Here is a 12,256-nt window from a genome sequence, read left to right on the forward strand (position 1 = left end):
AATAAATATGTTGAGAAGTCCATGATACCGAGGGGACTTCTAATCAAAAGAATTCCCACAACTGTGTTCTCTGTATCATTTGTTTCCAAATAGAACGGTATCCTATCTGAATGTTCACTTCAGCTGATGGCACTCATAATTGAACAGGAAGGGGAGAAACTTGACTCAATCCAACGGGAAATTGAGGCTTGCCGTACCTGTTACGGAGGACATTCCAAGAATTGCACGATAAAACATCCAATACTCTGAAAAATATAGAGGAAACTATAATGGAGGTCAAACAAAATAAATTCCAACAGGATCTTTTTGACTATATTAATGACCTGACATATGAGTGGGGTAGGCGTGAGAATTTACCACGCACCCCGAAATCCATACTAAAAAACAAAAAACAATCAAACTGGTCCCAGAGAAGGGCCGGGGCAGCCCGCAAAGTGGGCTTTAATTCATCAGATCTGGAAGTCACAGAGGGTACAAGTGATTCTCAGGACTTCATTGAAGACGCTGATAAAAATAAGGGGGAGCATATGTCTCTGCAAAACAAGCCCTCTTACTATAAAAAATCCAGAAACAGACAGACATGGGGGCTCAACTCCAAAAAACGGACAAGAAGGGCAGGTAGAAAACACAGCAAGAAAACCACATACAATGTCGACCAGACATCGAAAGACATAGGACCTTGTTCACATAATGTCCCTATACAGTTGCAAGAAAAAGTATGTGAACCCTTTGGAATGATATGGATTTCTGCACAAATTGGTCATAAAATGTGATCTGATCTTCATCTAAGTCACAACAATAGACAACCACAGTCTGCTTAAACTAATAACACACAAAGAACTAAATGTTACCATGTTTTTATTGAACACACCATGTAAACACTCACAGTGTAGGTGGAAAAAGTATGTGAACCCCTAGACTAATGACATCTCCAAGAGCTAATTGGAGTGAGGTATCAGCCAACTGGACTCCAATCAATGAGATCAGATTGGAGGTGTTGGTTACAGCTGCCCTGCCCTATAAAAAACACACACCAGTTCTGGGTTTGCTTTTCACAAGAAGCATTGCCTGATGTGAATGATGCCTTGCACAAAAGAGCTCTCAGAAGACCTACGATTATGAATTGTTGACTTGCATAAAGCTGGAAAGGGTTATAAAAGTATCTCCAAAAGCCTTGCTGTTCATCAGTCCACGGTAAGACAAATTGTCTATAAATGAAGAAAGTTCAGCACTGCTGCTACTCTACCTAGGAGTGTCCGTCCTGTAAAGTTGACTGCAAGAGCACAGCGCAGACTGCTCAATGAGGTGAAGAAGAATCCTAGAGTGTCAGCTAAAGACTTACAAAAGTCTGTGGCATATGCTAACATCACTGTTAGCGAATCTACGATACGTAAAACACTAAACAAGAATGGATTTCATGGGAGGATACCACAGAGGAAGCCACTGCTGTCCAAAAAAAACATTGCTGCACTTTTACAGTTTGCAGAAGAGCACCTGGATGTTCCACAGCAGTACTGGCAAAATATTCTGTGGACAGATGAAACCGAAGTTGAGTTGTTTGGAAGAAACACACAACACTATGTATGGAGAAAAAGAGGCACAGCACACCAACATCAAAACCTCATCCCAACTGTGAAGTATGGTGGTGGGGGCATCATGGTTTGGGGCTGCTTTGCTGCGTCAGGGCCTGGACGGATTGCTATGATCGAAGGAAAAATTAATTCCCAAGTTTATCAAGACATTTTGCAGGAGAACTTAAGGCCATCTGTCCACCAGCTGAAGCTCAACAGAAGATGGGTGTTGCAACAGGACAACGACCCAAAGCATAGAAGTAAATCAACAACAGAATGGCTTAAACAGAAGAAAATACGCCTTCTGGAGTGGCCCAGTCAGAGTCCTGACCTCAACCCGATTGAGATGCTGTGGCATGACCTCAAGAAAGCGATTCACACTAGACATCCCAAGAATATTGCTCAACTGACACAGTTCTGTAAAGAGGAATGGTCAAGAATTACTCCTGACCGTTGTGCACGTCTGATCTGCAACTACAGGAAACGTTTGGTTGAAGTTATTGCTGCCAAAGGAGGTTCAACCAGTTATTAAATCCAAGGGTTCACATACTTTTTCCACTTGCACTGTGAATGTCTACATGGTGTGTTCAATAAAAACATGGTAACATTTAATTCTTTGTGTGTTATTAGTTTAAGCAGACTGTGATTGTCTATTGTTGTGACTTAGATGAAGATCAGATCACACTTTATGACCAATTTGTGCAGAAATCCATATAATTCCAAAGGGTTCACATACCTTTTCTTGCAACTGTATATGATGTAATCAATTTATCGCAAATGGTATTAACGGAGGACCAGCTTGATGTCTTGCCCCTTGGGTTAAACTTTGTACCAGCAACGGACTTTGACCTTTTTTCTAAAATTTTAGATGTTAATAAACTTGTTCGTAATCTGACTCTGAGGAGACATTTCTCCGATAGTTCTATAACATTATGTGATGACGGGGATGACAATGAGAAACCCCGGGAGTCAGTTTACAATGTCTTTACCGGTCTTTCCTTTGCGGAACAATGTTCACTTGTTTGCCTAGAGCGTTTACAAAAAGAAAATCAAATGTTTGATGCTAAAGTTGATAGTCAGGAATTTAAAACCAGAAATGCTAGGTATTATCTCGTGAAGTCACAGGTTCCTAGCATGGATACCTTTCAAGAAACATTAGAAAGGGAACTCACTGAGATCCACACTCTCCAGGTTGATCAGAAACAGAGGTATGAGAATCTCACTAGACCGCAGGGGGAGGCTTTGAAACAGCTAAGGGAATGTTCAGACCTAGTAATCAAGATGGCAGACAAGGGGGGGGGGGGGGGGTCTGTGGTAGTCATGGACAAAGATGTATATTTTGAGCAGATGATGGTCATGCTGTCTGACTTTTCCACATACAGAAGATAAGAGGGAAAACCTACCGATTAAATTTAAAAAGCCATATTTGTCCTTGTTGGATAAAGGTAGAGATAGGGGTTTCATTAATGACAAAGAATATAATTTTCTGTGTGTGGAAACTCCAGTCATCCCCATCATACATGCTCTTCCTAAGACACATAAAAAAAAGGTACCCTCCTCCTCCGCTCCATAATGTCGGGTATTGGGTCGTTATTTGAAAGATTAGGGGAGTGGTTAGATGCCATTCTCCAACCCTTAGTTAAGAGACTACCGGGTTTTGTCATGGACACAGTGGATGTTCTGAGGGCTTTCTATGACAAATCCTCGAGAGATGAGTACATCTGGCGCACCCTCGATGTGGTCTCTCTCTATCTCTCTATCCCGCACAACATAGCTCTTCTGGCACTGGAATATCACCTGCACAGATATAGTTGCCACTCGACAGATTTTGTGGACTATATTGTGGAGGTGACTACACTGCTCATGACTTCCAATTACTTCAGCTTTAATAACAAGTTTTTTTTACAGATCAGAGGTGTTTCAATGGGTGCCAAATATTCGTCATCCCTTGCCAATCTTAGTATGGCTTACTGGGAGGAGCGCTTTATATTTTCTGAGAATAATCCTTTTTCAGGTACCGTGGTCTGGTATGGCAGATACATCGATGATTTGCTCCTCATTTGGGGCCGCGATGTGTCTGCCATACCAGACTTCATGGCATATGTGAATGACAATCCATAAAATCTTAAAATTGAATCACCAGTTTGATGCATCCTCGATCTGTTTTCTTGACCTGAAGTTACCTGGAATACCTGACCAAACTACCGTATTATGACAGAACCTTCCGTAAGGAGGTCTCGGGCAACACCATTCTCAGAGCTGATAGCCACCACCCGGCGCATACCCTCCAGTCTGTGATGGTGGGTGAGTTTATCAGAGCACGGAGGAACTGCAGCATGGAGGTTCCTTCCTAAAAGAATGGTTTGGTCTTCTCCCGTGCATCCTCGTTTATGGTGAGTTGGAAATTGCAACTTTCTTTTACAATAGTTCCTCAGATGCTCACAGCTCAGATGCTGGCTCTCCCCAGCAGCAGCACGATGTACTGTCACACATCGCACTGCTGGTCTGTAGAGGAGGAGCACGGAGTCTGATTCCCGGCTTCCCCTACAGAGACCAGCAGCGCAATGTGTTTGGGCATCGTGCTGCTGCTGTGGAGACTGGAGTGCTGGCGGCTGAGCTACATGGTGAAAAAGGGAGCGGACTGTTACCTGCTTCATCATTACAATCTGTCTCTGCGTCCTATGACCAAGCTGTGGCCTCTTCTGTGTATGTAGGGTCTAGTAATGGATTATTTGGCTGCAGCCTGTACAATGTATGCAGTAGTTAGTTTTAGTAATGTATAGTCCTGACTAGCGGTACAGTCAGACGTTTGCCTATAGGTATATTGCACTCCATGCTCTGGTTATTCCGATGTATGCTTTTGTGCATCGGTGGCCTGTAGATTGTCAGTGTGCTGATAATTTCTTATGTTCTTTTGTAGATGGTGAGACTCCCTAGAAGAAAAAGGGGAAGTAACATAACTGGTTGTGCAGTATATGCCATCATCTGCTTCCCAGCATCCTGACTATAGATGCACATAACTTCTCCTTCCCTTTCAGGGAACTATTTCTTTATGGAGCAGAAATGCTGTAAAAAACAGTCTGTGCATTAGGTCCCTCTAGTGTGATCTGAACATTGTTCCTCTGATGTTTGCAAAGATTGGGGTTCCCCCAGGAGGAAGTGGTACTAGAGCAGCAAGCAGTGAATTCTTCTTACAGACTGCTGGTTCATCAGAGGCGCAAGTCTTCTTCAAAATGCAATAAGTGTAACGCACCGCAAGAGGGCATTACCAGGATTTGAGGACAGGACTTTTCTAACGTGTCTTTTTACCACCACCCAATCTCCAGACACAAGTGGGTGGGTTCCTGGTGCTTTATCAACATCTGGAAGTGAAGCAAAAACTCGAGAATGTATTTTATGAAAATGCTTGTGCAAACTGATCACATAATCTGTCAGACAATTATGTTGCATCTGGAGCCACTGTGGGAAATACAATCCTGTCCTGGGCCTGACCCACTAAGGACCTTATAGGGACTAAGGCCTGTCTCACGGTTAGGGGTATACCTTACTGAAAACACGCTACCAGCAGGCACTCTGTTCATGGCTTACCAGTCTCTGCCATGGCTTTTTTAATCTTTACCTTTAGTGTCCCGGTGAGTTCCTTTTTTCCCTACTCTACAGCTGCTTTGTGGATGGTACGAAGCATGTAAGGCCTGTTCTACACCCAAAACCTTCATTATCTTCTGCATCACTTCACCTGTGAAGTGAACACCTTTGTCGCTTTCAGCAGTCTCAGGTACCCCATAACTGCATACAACTTCGGCTATAATCTTCTTTGTTGTGGTCTTAGCTACCGGGTATGCTTCTGGCCATCCTGAAAACAAGTCATCACACACCAATACATACTCATACATGCCCACCTTGGGTAGTTGAAGGTAGTCGGCAGGCGTTGAAACAGATACAAAGAACAAGATGTGTGTTCCTGGGATACCTTAACCACCTTGTCTCACGTTGTTCTGGGCAAAAATCATACATCCTTGAGTATATCTAACTGCTACAGTGCTAAACCCTGGAGCTTACAATGCGCTATGTACTAAATTACACACAGCAGCTTCTGACTGGTGCGTCACTCCATGGGTTGCCTCTGCCATCGTGGATTGGAGGGACCTGGGAAGGCAGAGTTTCCCTTGGAACTGTGTTAGGCCTTCCTCATTTGTAGTCCCCCTCCCCCTTATCCATCCACCAGTCTCTTTCCTCCTTTCCCACCTGGTTCTGTAAGGTGTTAAGAACTTCCAGCGAGACAGGAGGAGTTATTTCAGGGACCTTAGCTGTGGCCACTTAAGGCAGGGGTCTGCCTAGGCAATTTGGCAGCCATTTTTGCCGCCTGATCTGCCTTGGCTTTTCCCTTTGCCTCCTCTGAGTCTGTTTTACAGTAACCTTTGTTTTTTTAATCACCGCCACTCAAGTTGGAGACATGAGGGCTTCTATAAAAAACCTCACTGCTTCCCCATTTTGATGGGTTTACCTAAAGCGGTCAGGAAGTCTCTGGCCTTCCAAATGGACCCATAGTCATGGGCTGTACCTGGAATCAGCGTAAATGTTGGCTGCTTTTCCATCTGCATATCTGCAAGCCATCTCCAGAGCCCTTAGCTCTGCTTCTTGGGCAGAAATGTGTGGTGGTAAGGACTCTGCTTTTTAGTGTCAGGTTTAATCACCACTGCCCAACCTGTGTAGTAACTGCCATCCTGGCCATACCTCGATCCATCCACAAAGAGCACATGATCTGGATTATCTAATAGCTGATTTACCTTGTGACATTTATCTGCAGACAGTCCCTTGTGACATTTATCTGCAAACAGTCATGAGATCTGGAAGTCTGGAAGAAAAGTTTAAGTGCCCTAACTCTTCCCTCCCCCCTTGCTCCAGAGGCAACACGGTGGCTGGATCCAAAATATTACATATTTGAACATTTCAGGCGTCATATGAATACCCTTTGTCAATGAAAACACATTACATTAATCAAATAAAGTGGATGATCTTACATCAACACAATAATATCCCTGATAGGCACAATATTTTGATGAATAGACTGATGTAAAAAGTTACAATAGCTGGAATTCTGTGATAGAGAAACAAGTCTATAAAGATAATATTATCTAGAATGGTCCCATATATTAGTAATTAGGACAAATAATCAACACGATGAATCCATGATAGTACCTAAAACACTTGATCTATAAGCTTCAGGAAATAAGTTTGTGATACGTCATGATCGTCTGTAACAGTGTCAATTGTGATAAGCCAAGAAAGGTAATACAATCTAGAATGAAAGTCCATGACATGATTCTATGTGTTAGTAGTAGGTTAAGAAATCGACACAATAAACATATGGTTGGGATCAGTTATTAACTGTTAATTAAGGGCTCTTTCACACTTGCGTTGTTGGGTTCCGGCATAGAGTTCCGTCGTCGGGGCTCTATGCCGGAAGAATCCTGATCAGGATTATCCCCATGAATTCTGAATGGAGAGAAATCCGTTCAGGATGCATCAGGATGCCTTCAGTTCCGGACCGGAACGTTTATTGGCCGGAGAAAATACCGCAGCATGCTGCGCTTTTTGCTCCGGCCAAAAATCCTGAACACTTGCCGCAAGGCCGGATCCGGAATTAATGCCCATTGAAAGGCATTAATCCGGATCCGGCCTTAAGCTAAACGTCGTTTTGGTGCATTACTGGATCCGACGTTTAGCTTTTTCTGAATGGTTACCATGGCTGCAAGGACGCTAAAGTCCTGTTTGCCATGGTAAAGTGTAGTGGGGAGCAGTATACTTACCGTCTGTGCGGCTCCCGGGGCGCTTCAGAGTGACGTCAGGGCGCCCCACGCGCATGGATGACGTGATCGCATGGATCACGTCATCCATGCGCATGGGGCGCTCTGACGTCATTCTGGAGCTCCCCGGGAGCCGCACGGACGGTAAGTATACTGCTCCCCATTACTACTATGGCAACCAGGACTTTAATAGCGTCCTGGCTGCCATAGTAACACTGAACGCATTTTGAAGACGGACCCGTCTTCAAATGCTTTCCGTTCACTTGCGTTGTTACGGATCCGGCGGGCACCTCCGGCAAATGGAGTACACGACGGATCCGGACAACGCAAGTGTGAAAGAGGCCTTAGTAACTTTTTGGTGTACTAAAACACATATATACCGATGAGAAACAGACATTTGTGTACTAGTCGTTGTCTCTCTCTTGCCTTTTTGAGAAATTTGGACTGAATTCCTAAGCTGAGCTGGATGGGCAGATGTCTTTTCTCAGCCCTATAAAACTATGTGAGAACCAATTTGCTTATCCTTAGTCAGGATGAATATGAACATTCAAATCAGCAAGCAGAGATATACCGAGGTTCAGTCCTAACCAGAATGTGGCCTTCATTCAGCACATAAGGATTTAGCAGAGTTAGGCCCCTTTCACACGGACGAGAATTCCATGCTGGTGCAATGTGTGAGGTGAACGCATTGCACCCGCACTGAATCAGGACCCATTCACTCCAATGGGGCTGTTCACATGAGCAGTGATTTTCACGCAATACTTGTGCGTTCCGTGAAAATCGCAGCATGCTCTATATTGTGCGTTTTTCATGCAAAGCAGGCACCATAGAAAATCGCAGATGGTTGTTAAGGAGATGATAATAAATAGGGATGAGGTCCATTCACTTTATTAATTTTCCATTATAACATGGTTATAATGGAAAATAATAGCATTCTTTAATACAGAATGCTAAGTAAAATGTCCCTTGAGGGTGGTGAGCGCGATGACGTCATCACAGGTCCTTTTGTCATTCTCCCTACACTCATTTTCTGATGTAAAAAATGTTGCAGACCTCATGTAGCATTTCCATGCTGCCCTTGCCACTTTTCTAAAAAGGGGGCATGGTAGGGGCAGCGCCAGTGGGTCTAACATATTTATCTTCTTTTACACCATTTTTTGGCATTAATAAAGACTGAAATCTACACCAAATCAGTTTACTTGCATGGACTGCCTGAGGATGCACCTAATTAATAATGAGGCCTGCACAGGGGATATCGTAGACGTAAATCACTGGTTTTGCCCCTATGTGTTTTACCTTTACTTACTGCTAATTTGTGATAAACTGCTGTGGTTTTGTTGTGCTGTACTTGGCTGCAAGGTGGAAACACTTTCTTAGGCTAACCAGGCCTGTTTGTCTTTTAACCCCATCACGCTTCGTACATGCTGGGTGTCAGCTTGATCACCTACGTTCATGGACGTTTAACATCTTGGATGCCATGGTCAATAGGGAATGCAGTATATGATATTTTCCCTTTGTCCTCCAATCGACAACCCTGTAATCTCTCTTCCATCTGGACTTCCTGAAATGCCTCAGTGTTCTTCACTATCCAGAGAGGATACTTGTTGGAATTCAGGTTCCATTGGATAGCCTCATCAATCGCACAAGTCCTATGCTCGAATACATGGATCATCAACCTCTGGCACTCCAGCTGCCGTGAAACTGCAACTCCCATAGAAGTGAATGGAGCATTCTGGGAATTGTAGTTTCAGAACAGCTGGAGAGCCGGAGGTTGCTGATCCCTGCTCTAATACTTCATCTTCCTCAATAATTCCTAGACAAGGAAGGACTGGAAAAAGTTCCTTATTATGAGTATATTCCAGGACTGTAAAAAAAAAGAAAAAGGGTATCTAATCATAGACTTCAATTATGTCAAAAGATCTTTATCAAGAAGAAATTGGAGATGATAGGCTCTGTTCAGTCAATCCTTCAAGTAGACAGCTTTATGTCATTGACTTCACCAACCTCACCGATGAGTACCTTCAGGTAACCACAAGAAATTCTTAAGAACTTCAAAACTCAGTTGTGCTCTTACTTTCTTGATGGACAGGGCCAGGTTCTGTTAGAATTTCGCTGGAATTAAATGATTCATTTAAAGTTCCATCTGTCCTACCAGTGCACAGGGACAGAAATACCACTTATTTTACTGCTGTTAGGACTAAGGAAAAACAAATACATTTTTGGATTCAGCCCAAGCGTTGATTTCTATCTTCACAATATCAGGCAGTCCACATTTGAGGTACCCTCAATAATGGCTCAGCTACAATTTCCTCCATCTGGGAAAATTAAATCTGACCCCAAACTCTTCAGACAGATAACTTGCAAAATGAGGTATTTAGATCCCAACATCATGGCAACTCAAAACAATACAAACACAAAGAACCTTTGCTCTTGGTCAGTACAAGGACATCCAATAGACGGGCAGTTGGTCAAACAAACTAAATTTATGCCTTTCCACCTTTCTTTCGGATTCAAAAAATTCTCAGGAATAAACTAGACAGAAGCCATAGTGATTATTACATTCTGGCCCTTGGTTTTCACTTGTTTCCTGCTGGCTCAACAGGACCTGATCTACCTTTCTGTTTGACAAGTTGTACTTGTTAGGCTACTTTCACACCTGCGTTTGGTGCGGATCCGTCTGGTATCTGCACAGACGGATCCGCACCTATAATGCAAACGCTTAGATCCGTTCAGAACGGATCCGTTTGCATTACCATGAACAAAAAATAAAAAATTTTTTTTTTAGTTCATGATAATGCAAACGGATCCGTTTTGACTTTACATTGAAAGTCAATGGGGGACGGATCCGTTTGAAAATTGAGCCATATTGTGTCAACTTCAAACGGATCCGTCCCCATTGACTTACATAGTAAGTCTGGACGGATCCGTTTGCCTCCGCACGGCCAGGCGGACACCCGAACGCTGCAAGCTGCGTTCAGGTGTCCGCCTGCGGAGCGGAGGACAAACGGTGCCAAACTGATGCATTCTGAGCGGATCCGCATCCACTCAGAATGCATTAGGGCTGGACGGATACGTTCGGGGCCGCTTGTGAGAGCCTTCAAACGGAACTCACAAGCGGAGCCCCGAACGCTAGTGTGAAAGTAGCCTAAATGGCACAAATTAATATTGCATAGAATTGGGGAAAAAACGCAATTCTACCTTTGTCTTATGTTTGTTTTTTAAAGAGTTCATTGTGCAGTAAAAATGACATGTTTCCTTTATTCTAAAGGTCAGTACATTTACAGCGATAACAAATTAGTTTTTGTATTTTTTTTTGTATATTTAAACACTTTTTAAAAAGTAAGGAAAAAAAATTAAAAATTTCTTTGCATCACCATATTCTGACACCCATAACATTTTTTTAAATATTTTTTTTAGGGCAGGCTGTAATTATTGATACCATTTACAGGTATGTATAACTTTATTATTACTTGTATTCCATTTTTGCAATGTGAGACGATCAATTTGGGAATTTATATTCTTTTTTTTTTGTTATGGTGTTCAACGTATGGAATAAATAGATTTGGGTTTTAGGCTAGTTTCACACTAGCGGCAGGGGACACCAGCAGGTGAACAGCCTGTCGGATCCATCCTGCCGCTAGTTCACGTGTTCCCCCGGACTAGCGCTCCGTCCCTGTTAACTATAATGGGGGCGGAGTTCCAGCAGCGCACGGTGAGAGGCAGCCGGACTAAAAGTACTGCATGCAGTACTTTTAGTCCAGCTGCCTCTCACCATGCCGCCGGAACTCCGCCTCCATTATAGTCAACGGGGACGGAGCAGAAGTCTGGGGGCACATGTGAACTAGCAGCAGGACCGATCCGACAGGCTGTTCACCTGCCGGTGTCCCCTGCGGCTAATGCGAAAGTACCCTAAAATGTGCCAATAGCGATGCTTTTTTTGTTGTTGTTTATTTTTGTACAATGGGGAAAGGGTTGAACTGAATTTCGTAAATCTAACTAAACTTTCATAAAACTTGCTTTTAAACTATTTCAAATGCCCTAAAATTAATTTTTATAATGTATTTTATTTATTTTTCCAGTTTCCCTGTCCAAATAGGTCCCTTAAGTTCCAGTCTATGCTTAGCTCTTATCACTGTTGCGTATACAGAATCTGTACACCATAGTCATGCATGTGGTGTATAGTTTAACAGGAACAGGCGCCATAGTCCGCTCAATACTGGCAGGAGCATACATCACTCCGCTAAAGCCATGCACATTGGTTCGGATGACAAATTCTCTTTATGTCCCATTTAGTTTGTGTACTTTTTATTTTTGACGATACTAGCCCAGTTTATTCCATGAAGATCTTCTCTTAGATGTAAAATTGGTGTTCCTGTACTTTGTTGTTTTTGTAGCTCTTCCACTAAATGCCTTATAAAGGACACATGAAAACCTATGATGAAGTGTACACTAGAAGGTTTGTCTTCAGCCATTGTGTATGCTTAAAGGGGTTTTCCAAGACTTTTCTACTGATGACCTATCCTATCTGATTGGTGGGGTTCCGACGCCCAGGAGCTCTGCCGATCAGCTGATTGAGAAGGCACCAGCATTCACAGTTGCGTCGTGGCCTCCTTTTAGCCCACCAAGCACAGCACTGTCCATTCTCTGAAATGGGGCTAAGGTGGGCCTAAGCCAACCTGTGGCTCTCCAGCTGTTGCAAAACTACAACTCCCAGCATGCAAAGACTGCCTACAGCTATCAGCCAACAGCAGGGCATGGTGGGAATTGTAGTTTTAAAACAGCTGGAGAGCCGCAGGTTGGCCATCCCTGACTAGGCTTTGTGACTGATGAACATGTCATATGGCCTAGGCCAGTGATGGGCAAACTGCGGCTCTCCAG

The sequence above is a fragment of the Bufo bufo genome, chromosome 6 (assembly GCF_905171765.1).
Source record: "Bufo bufo chromosome 6, aBufBuf1.1, whole genome shotgun sequence".
Lineage (NCBI taxonomy): Eukaryota > Metazoa > Chordata > Amphibia > Anura > Bufonidae > Bufo > Bufo bufo.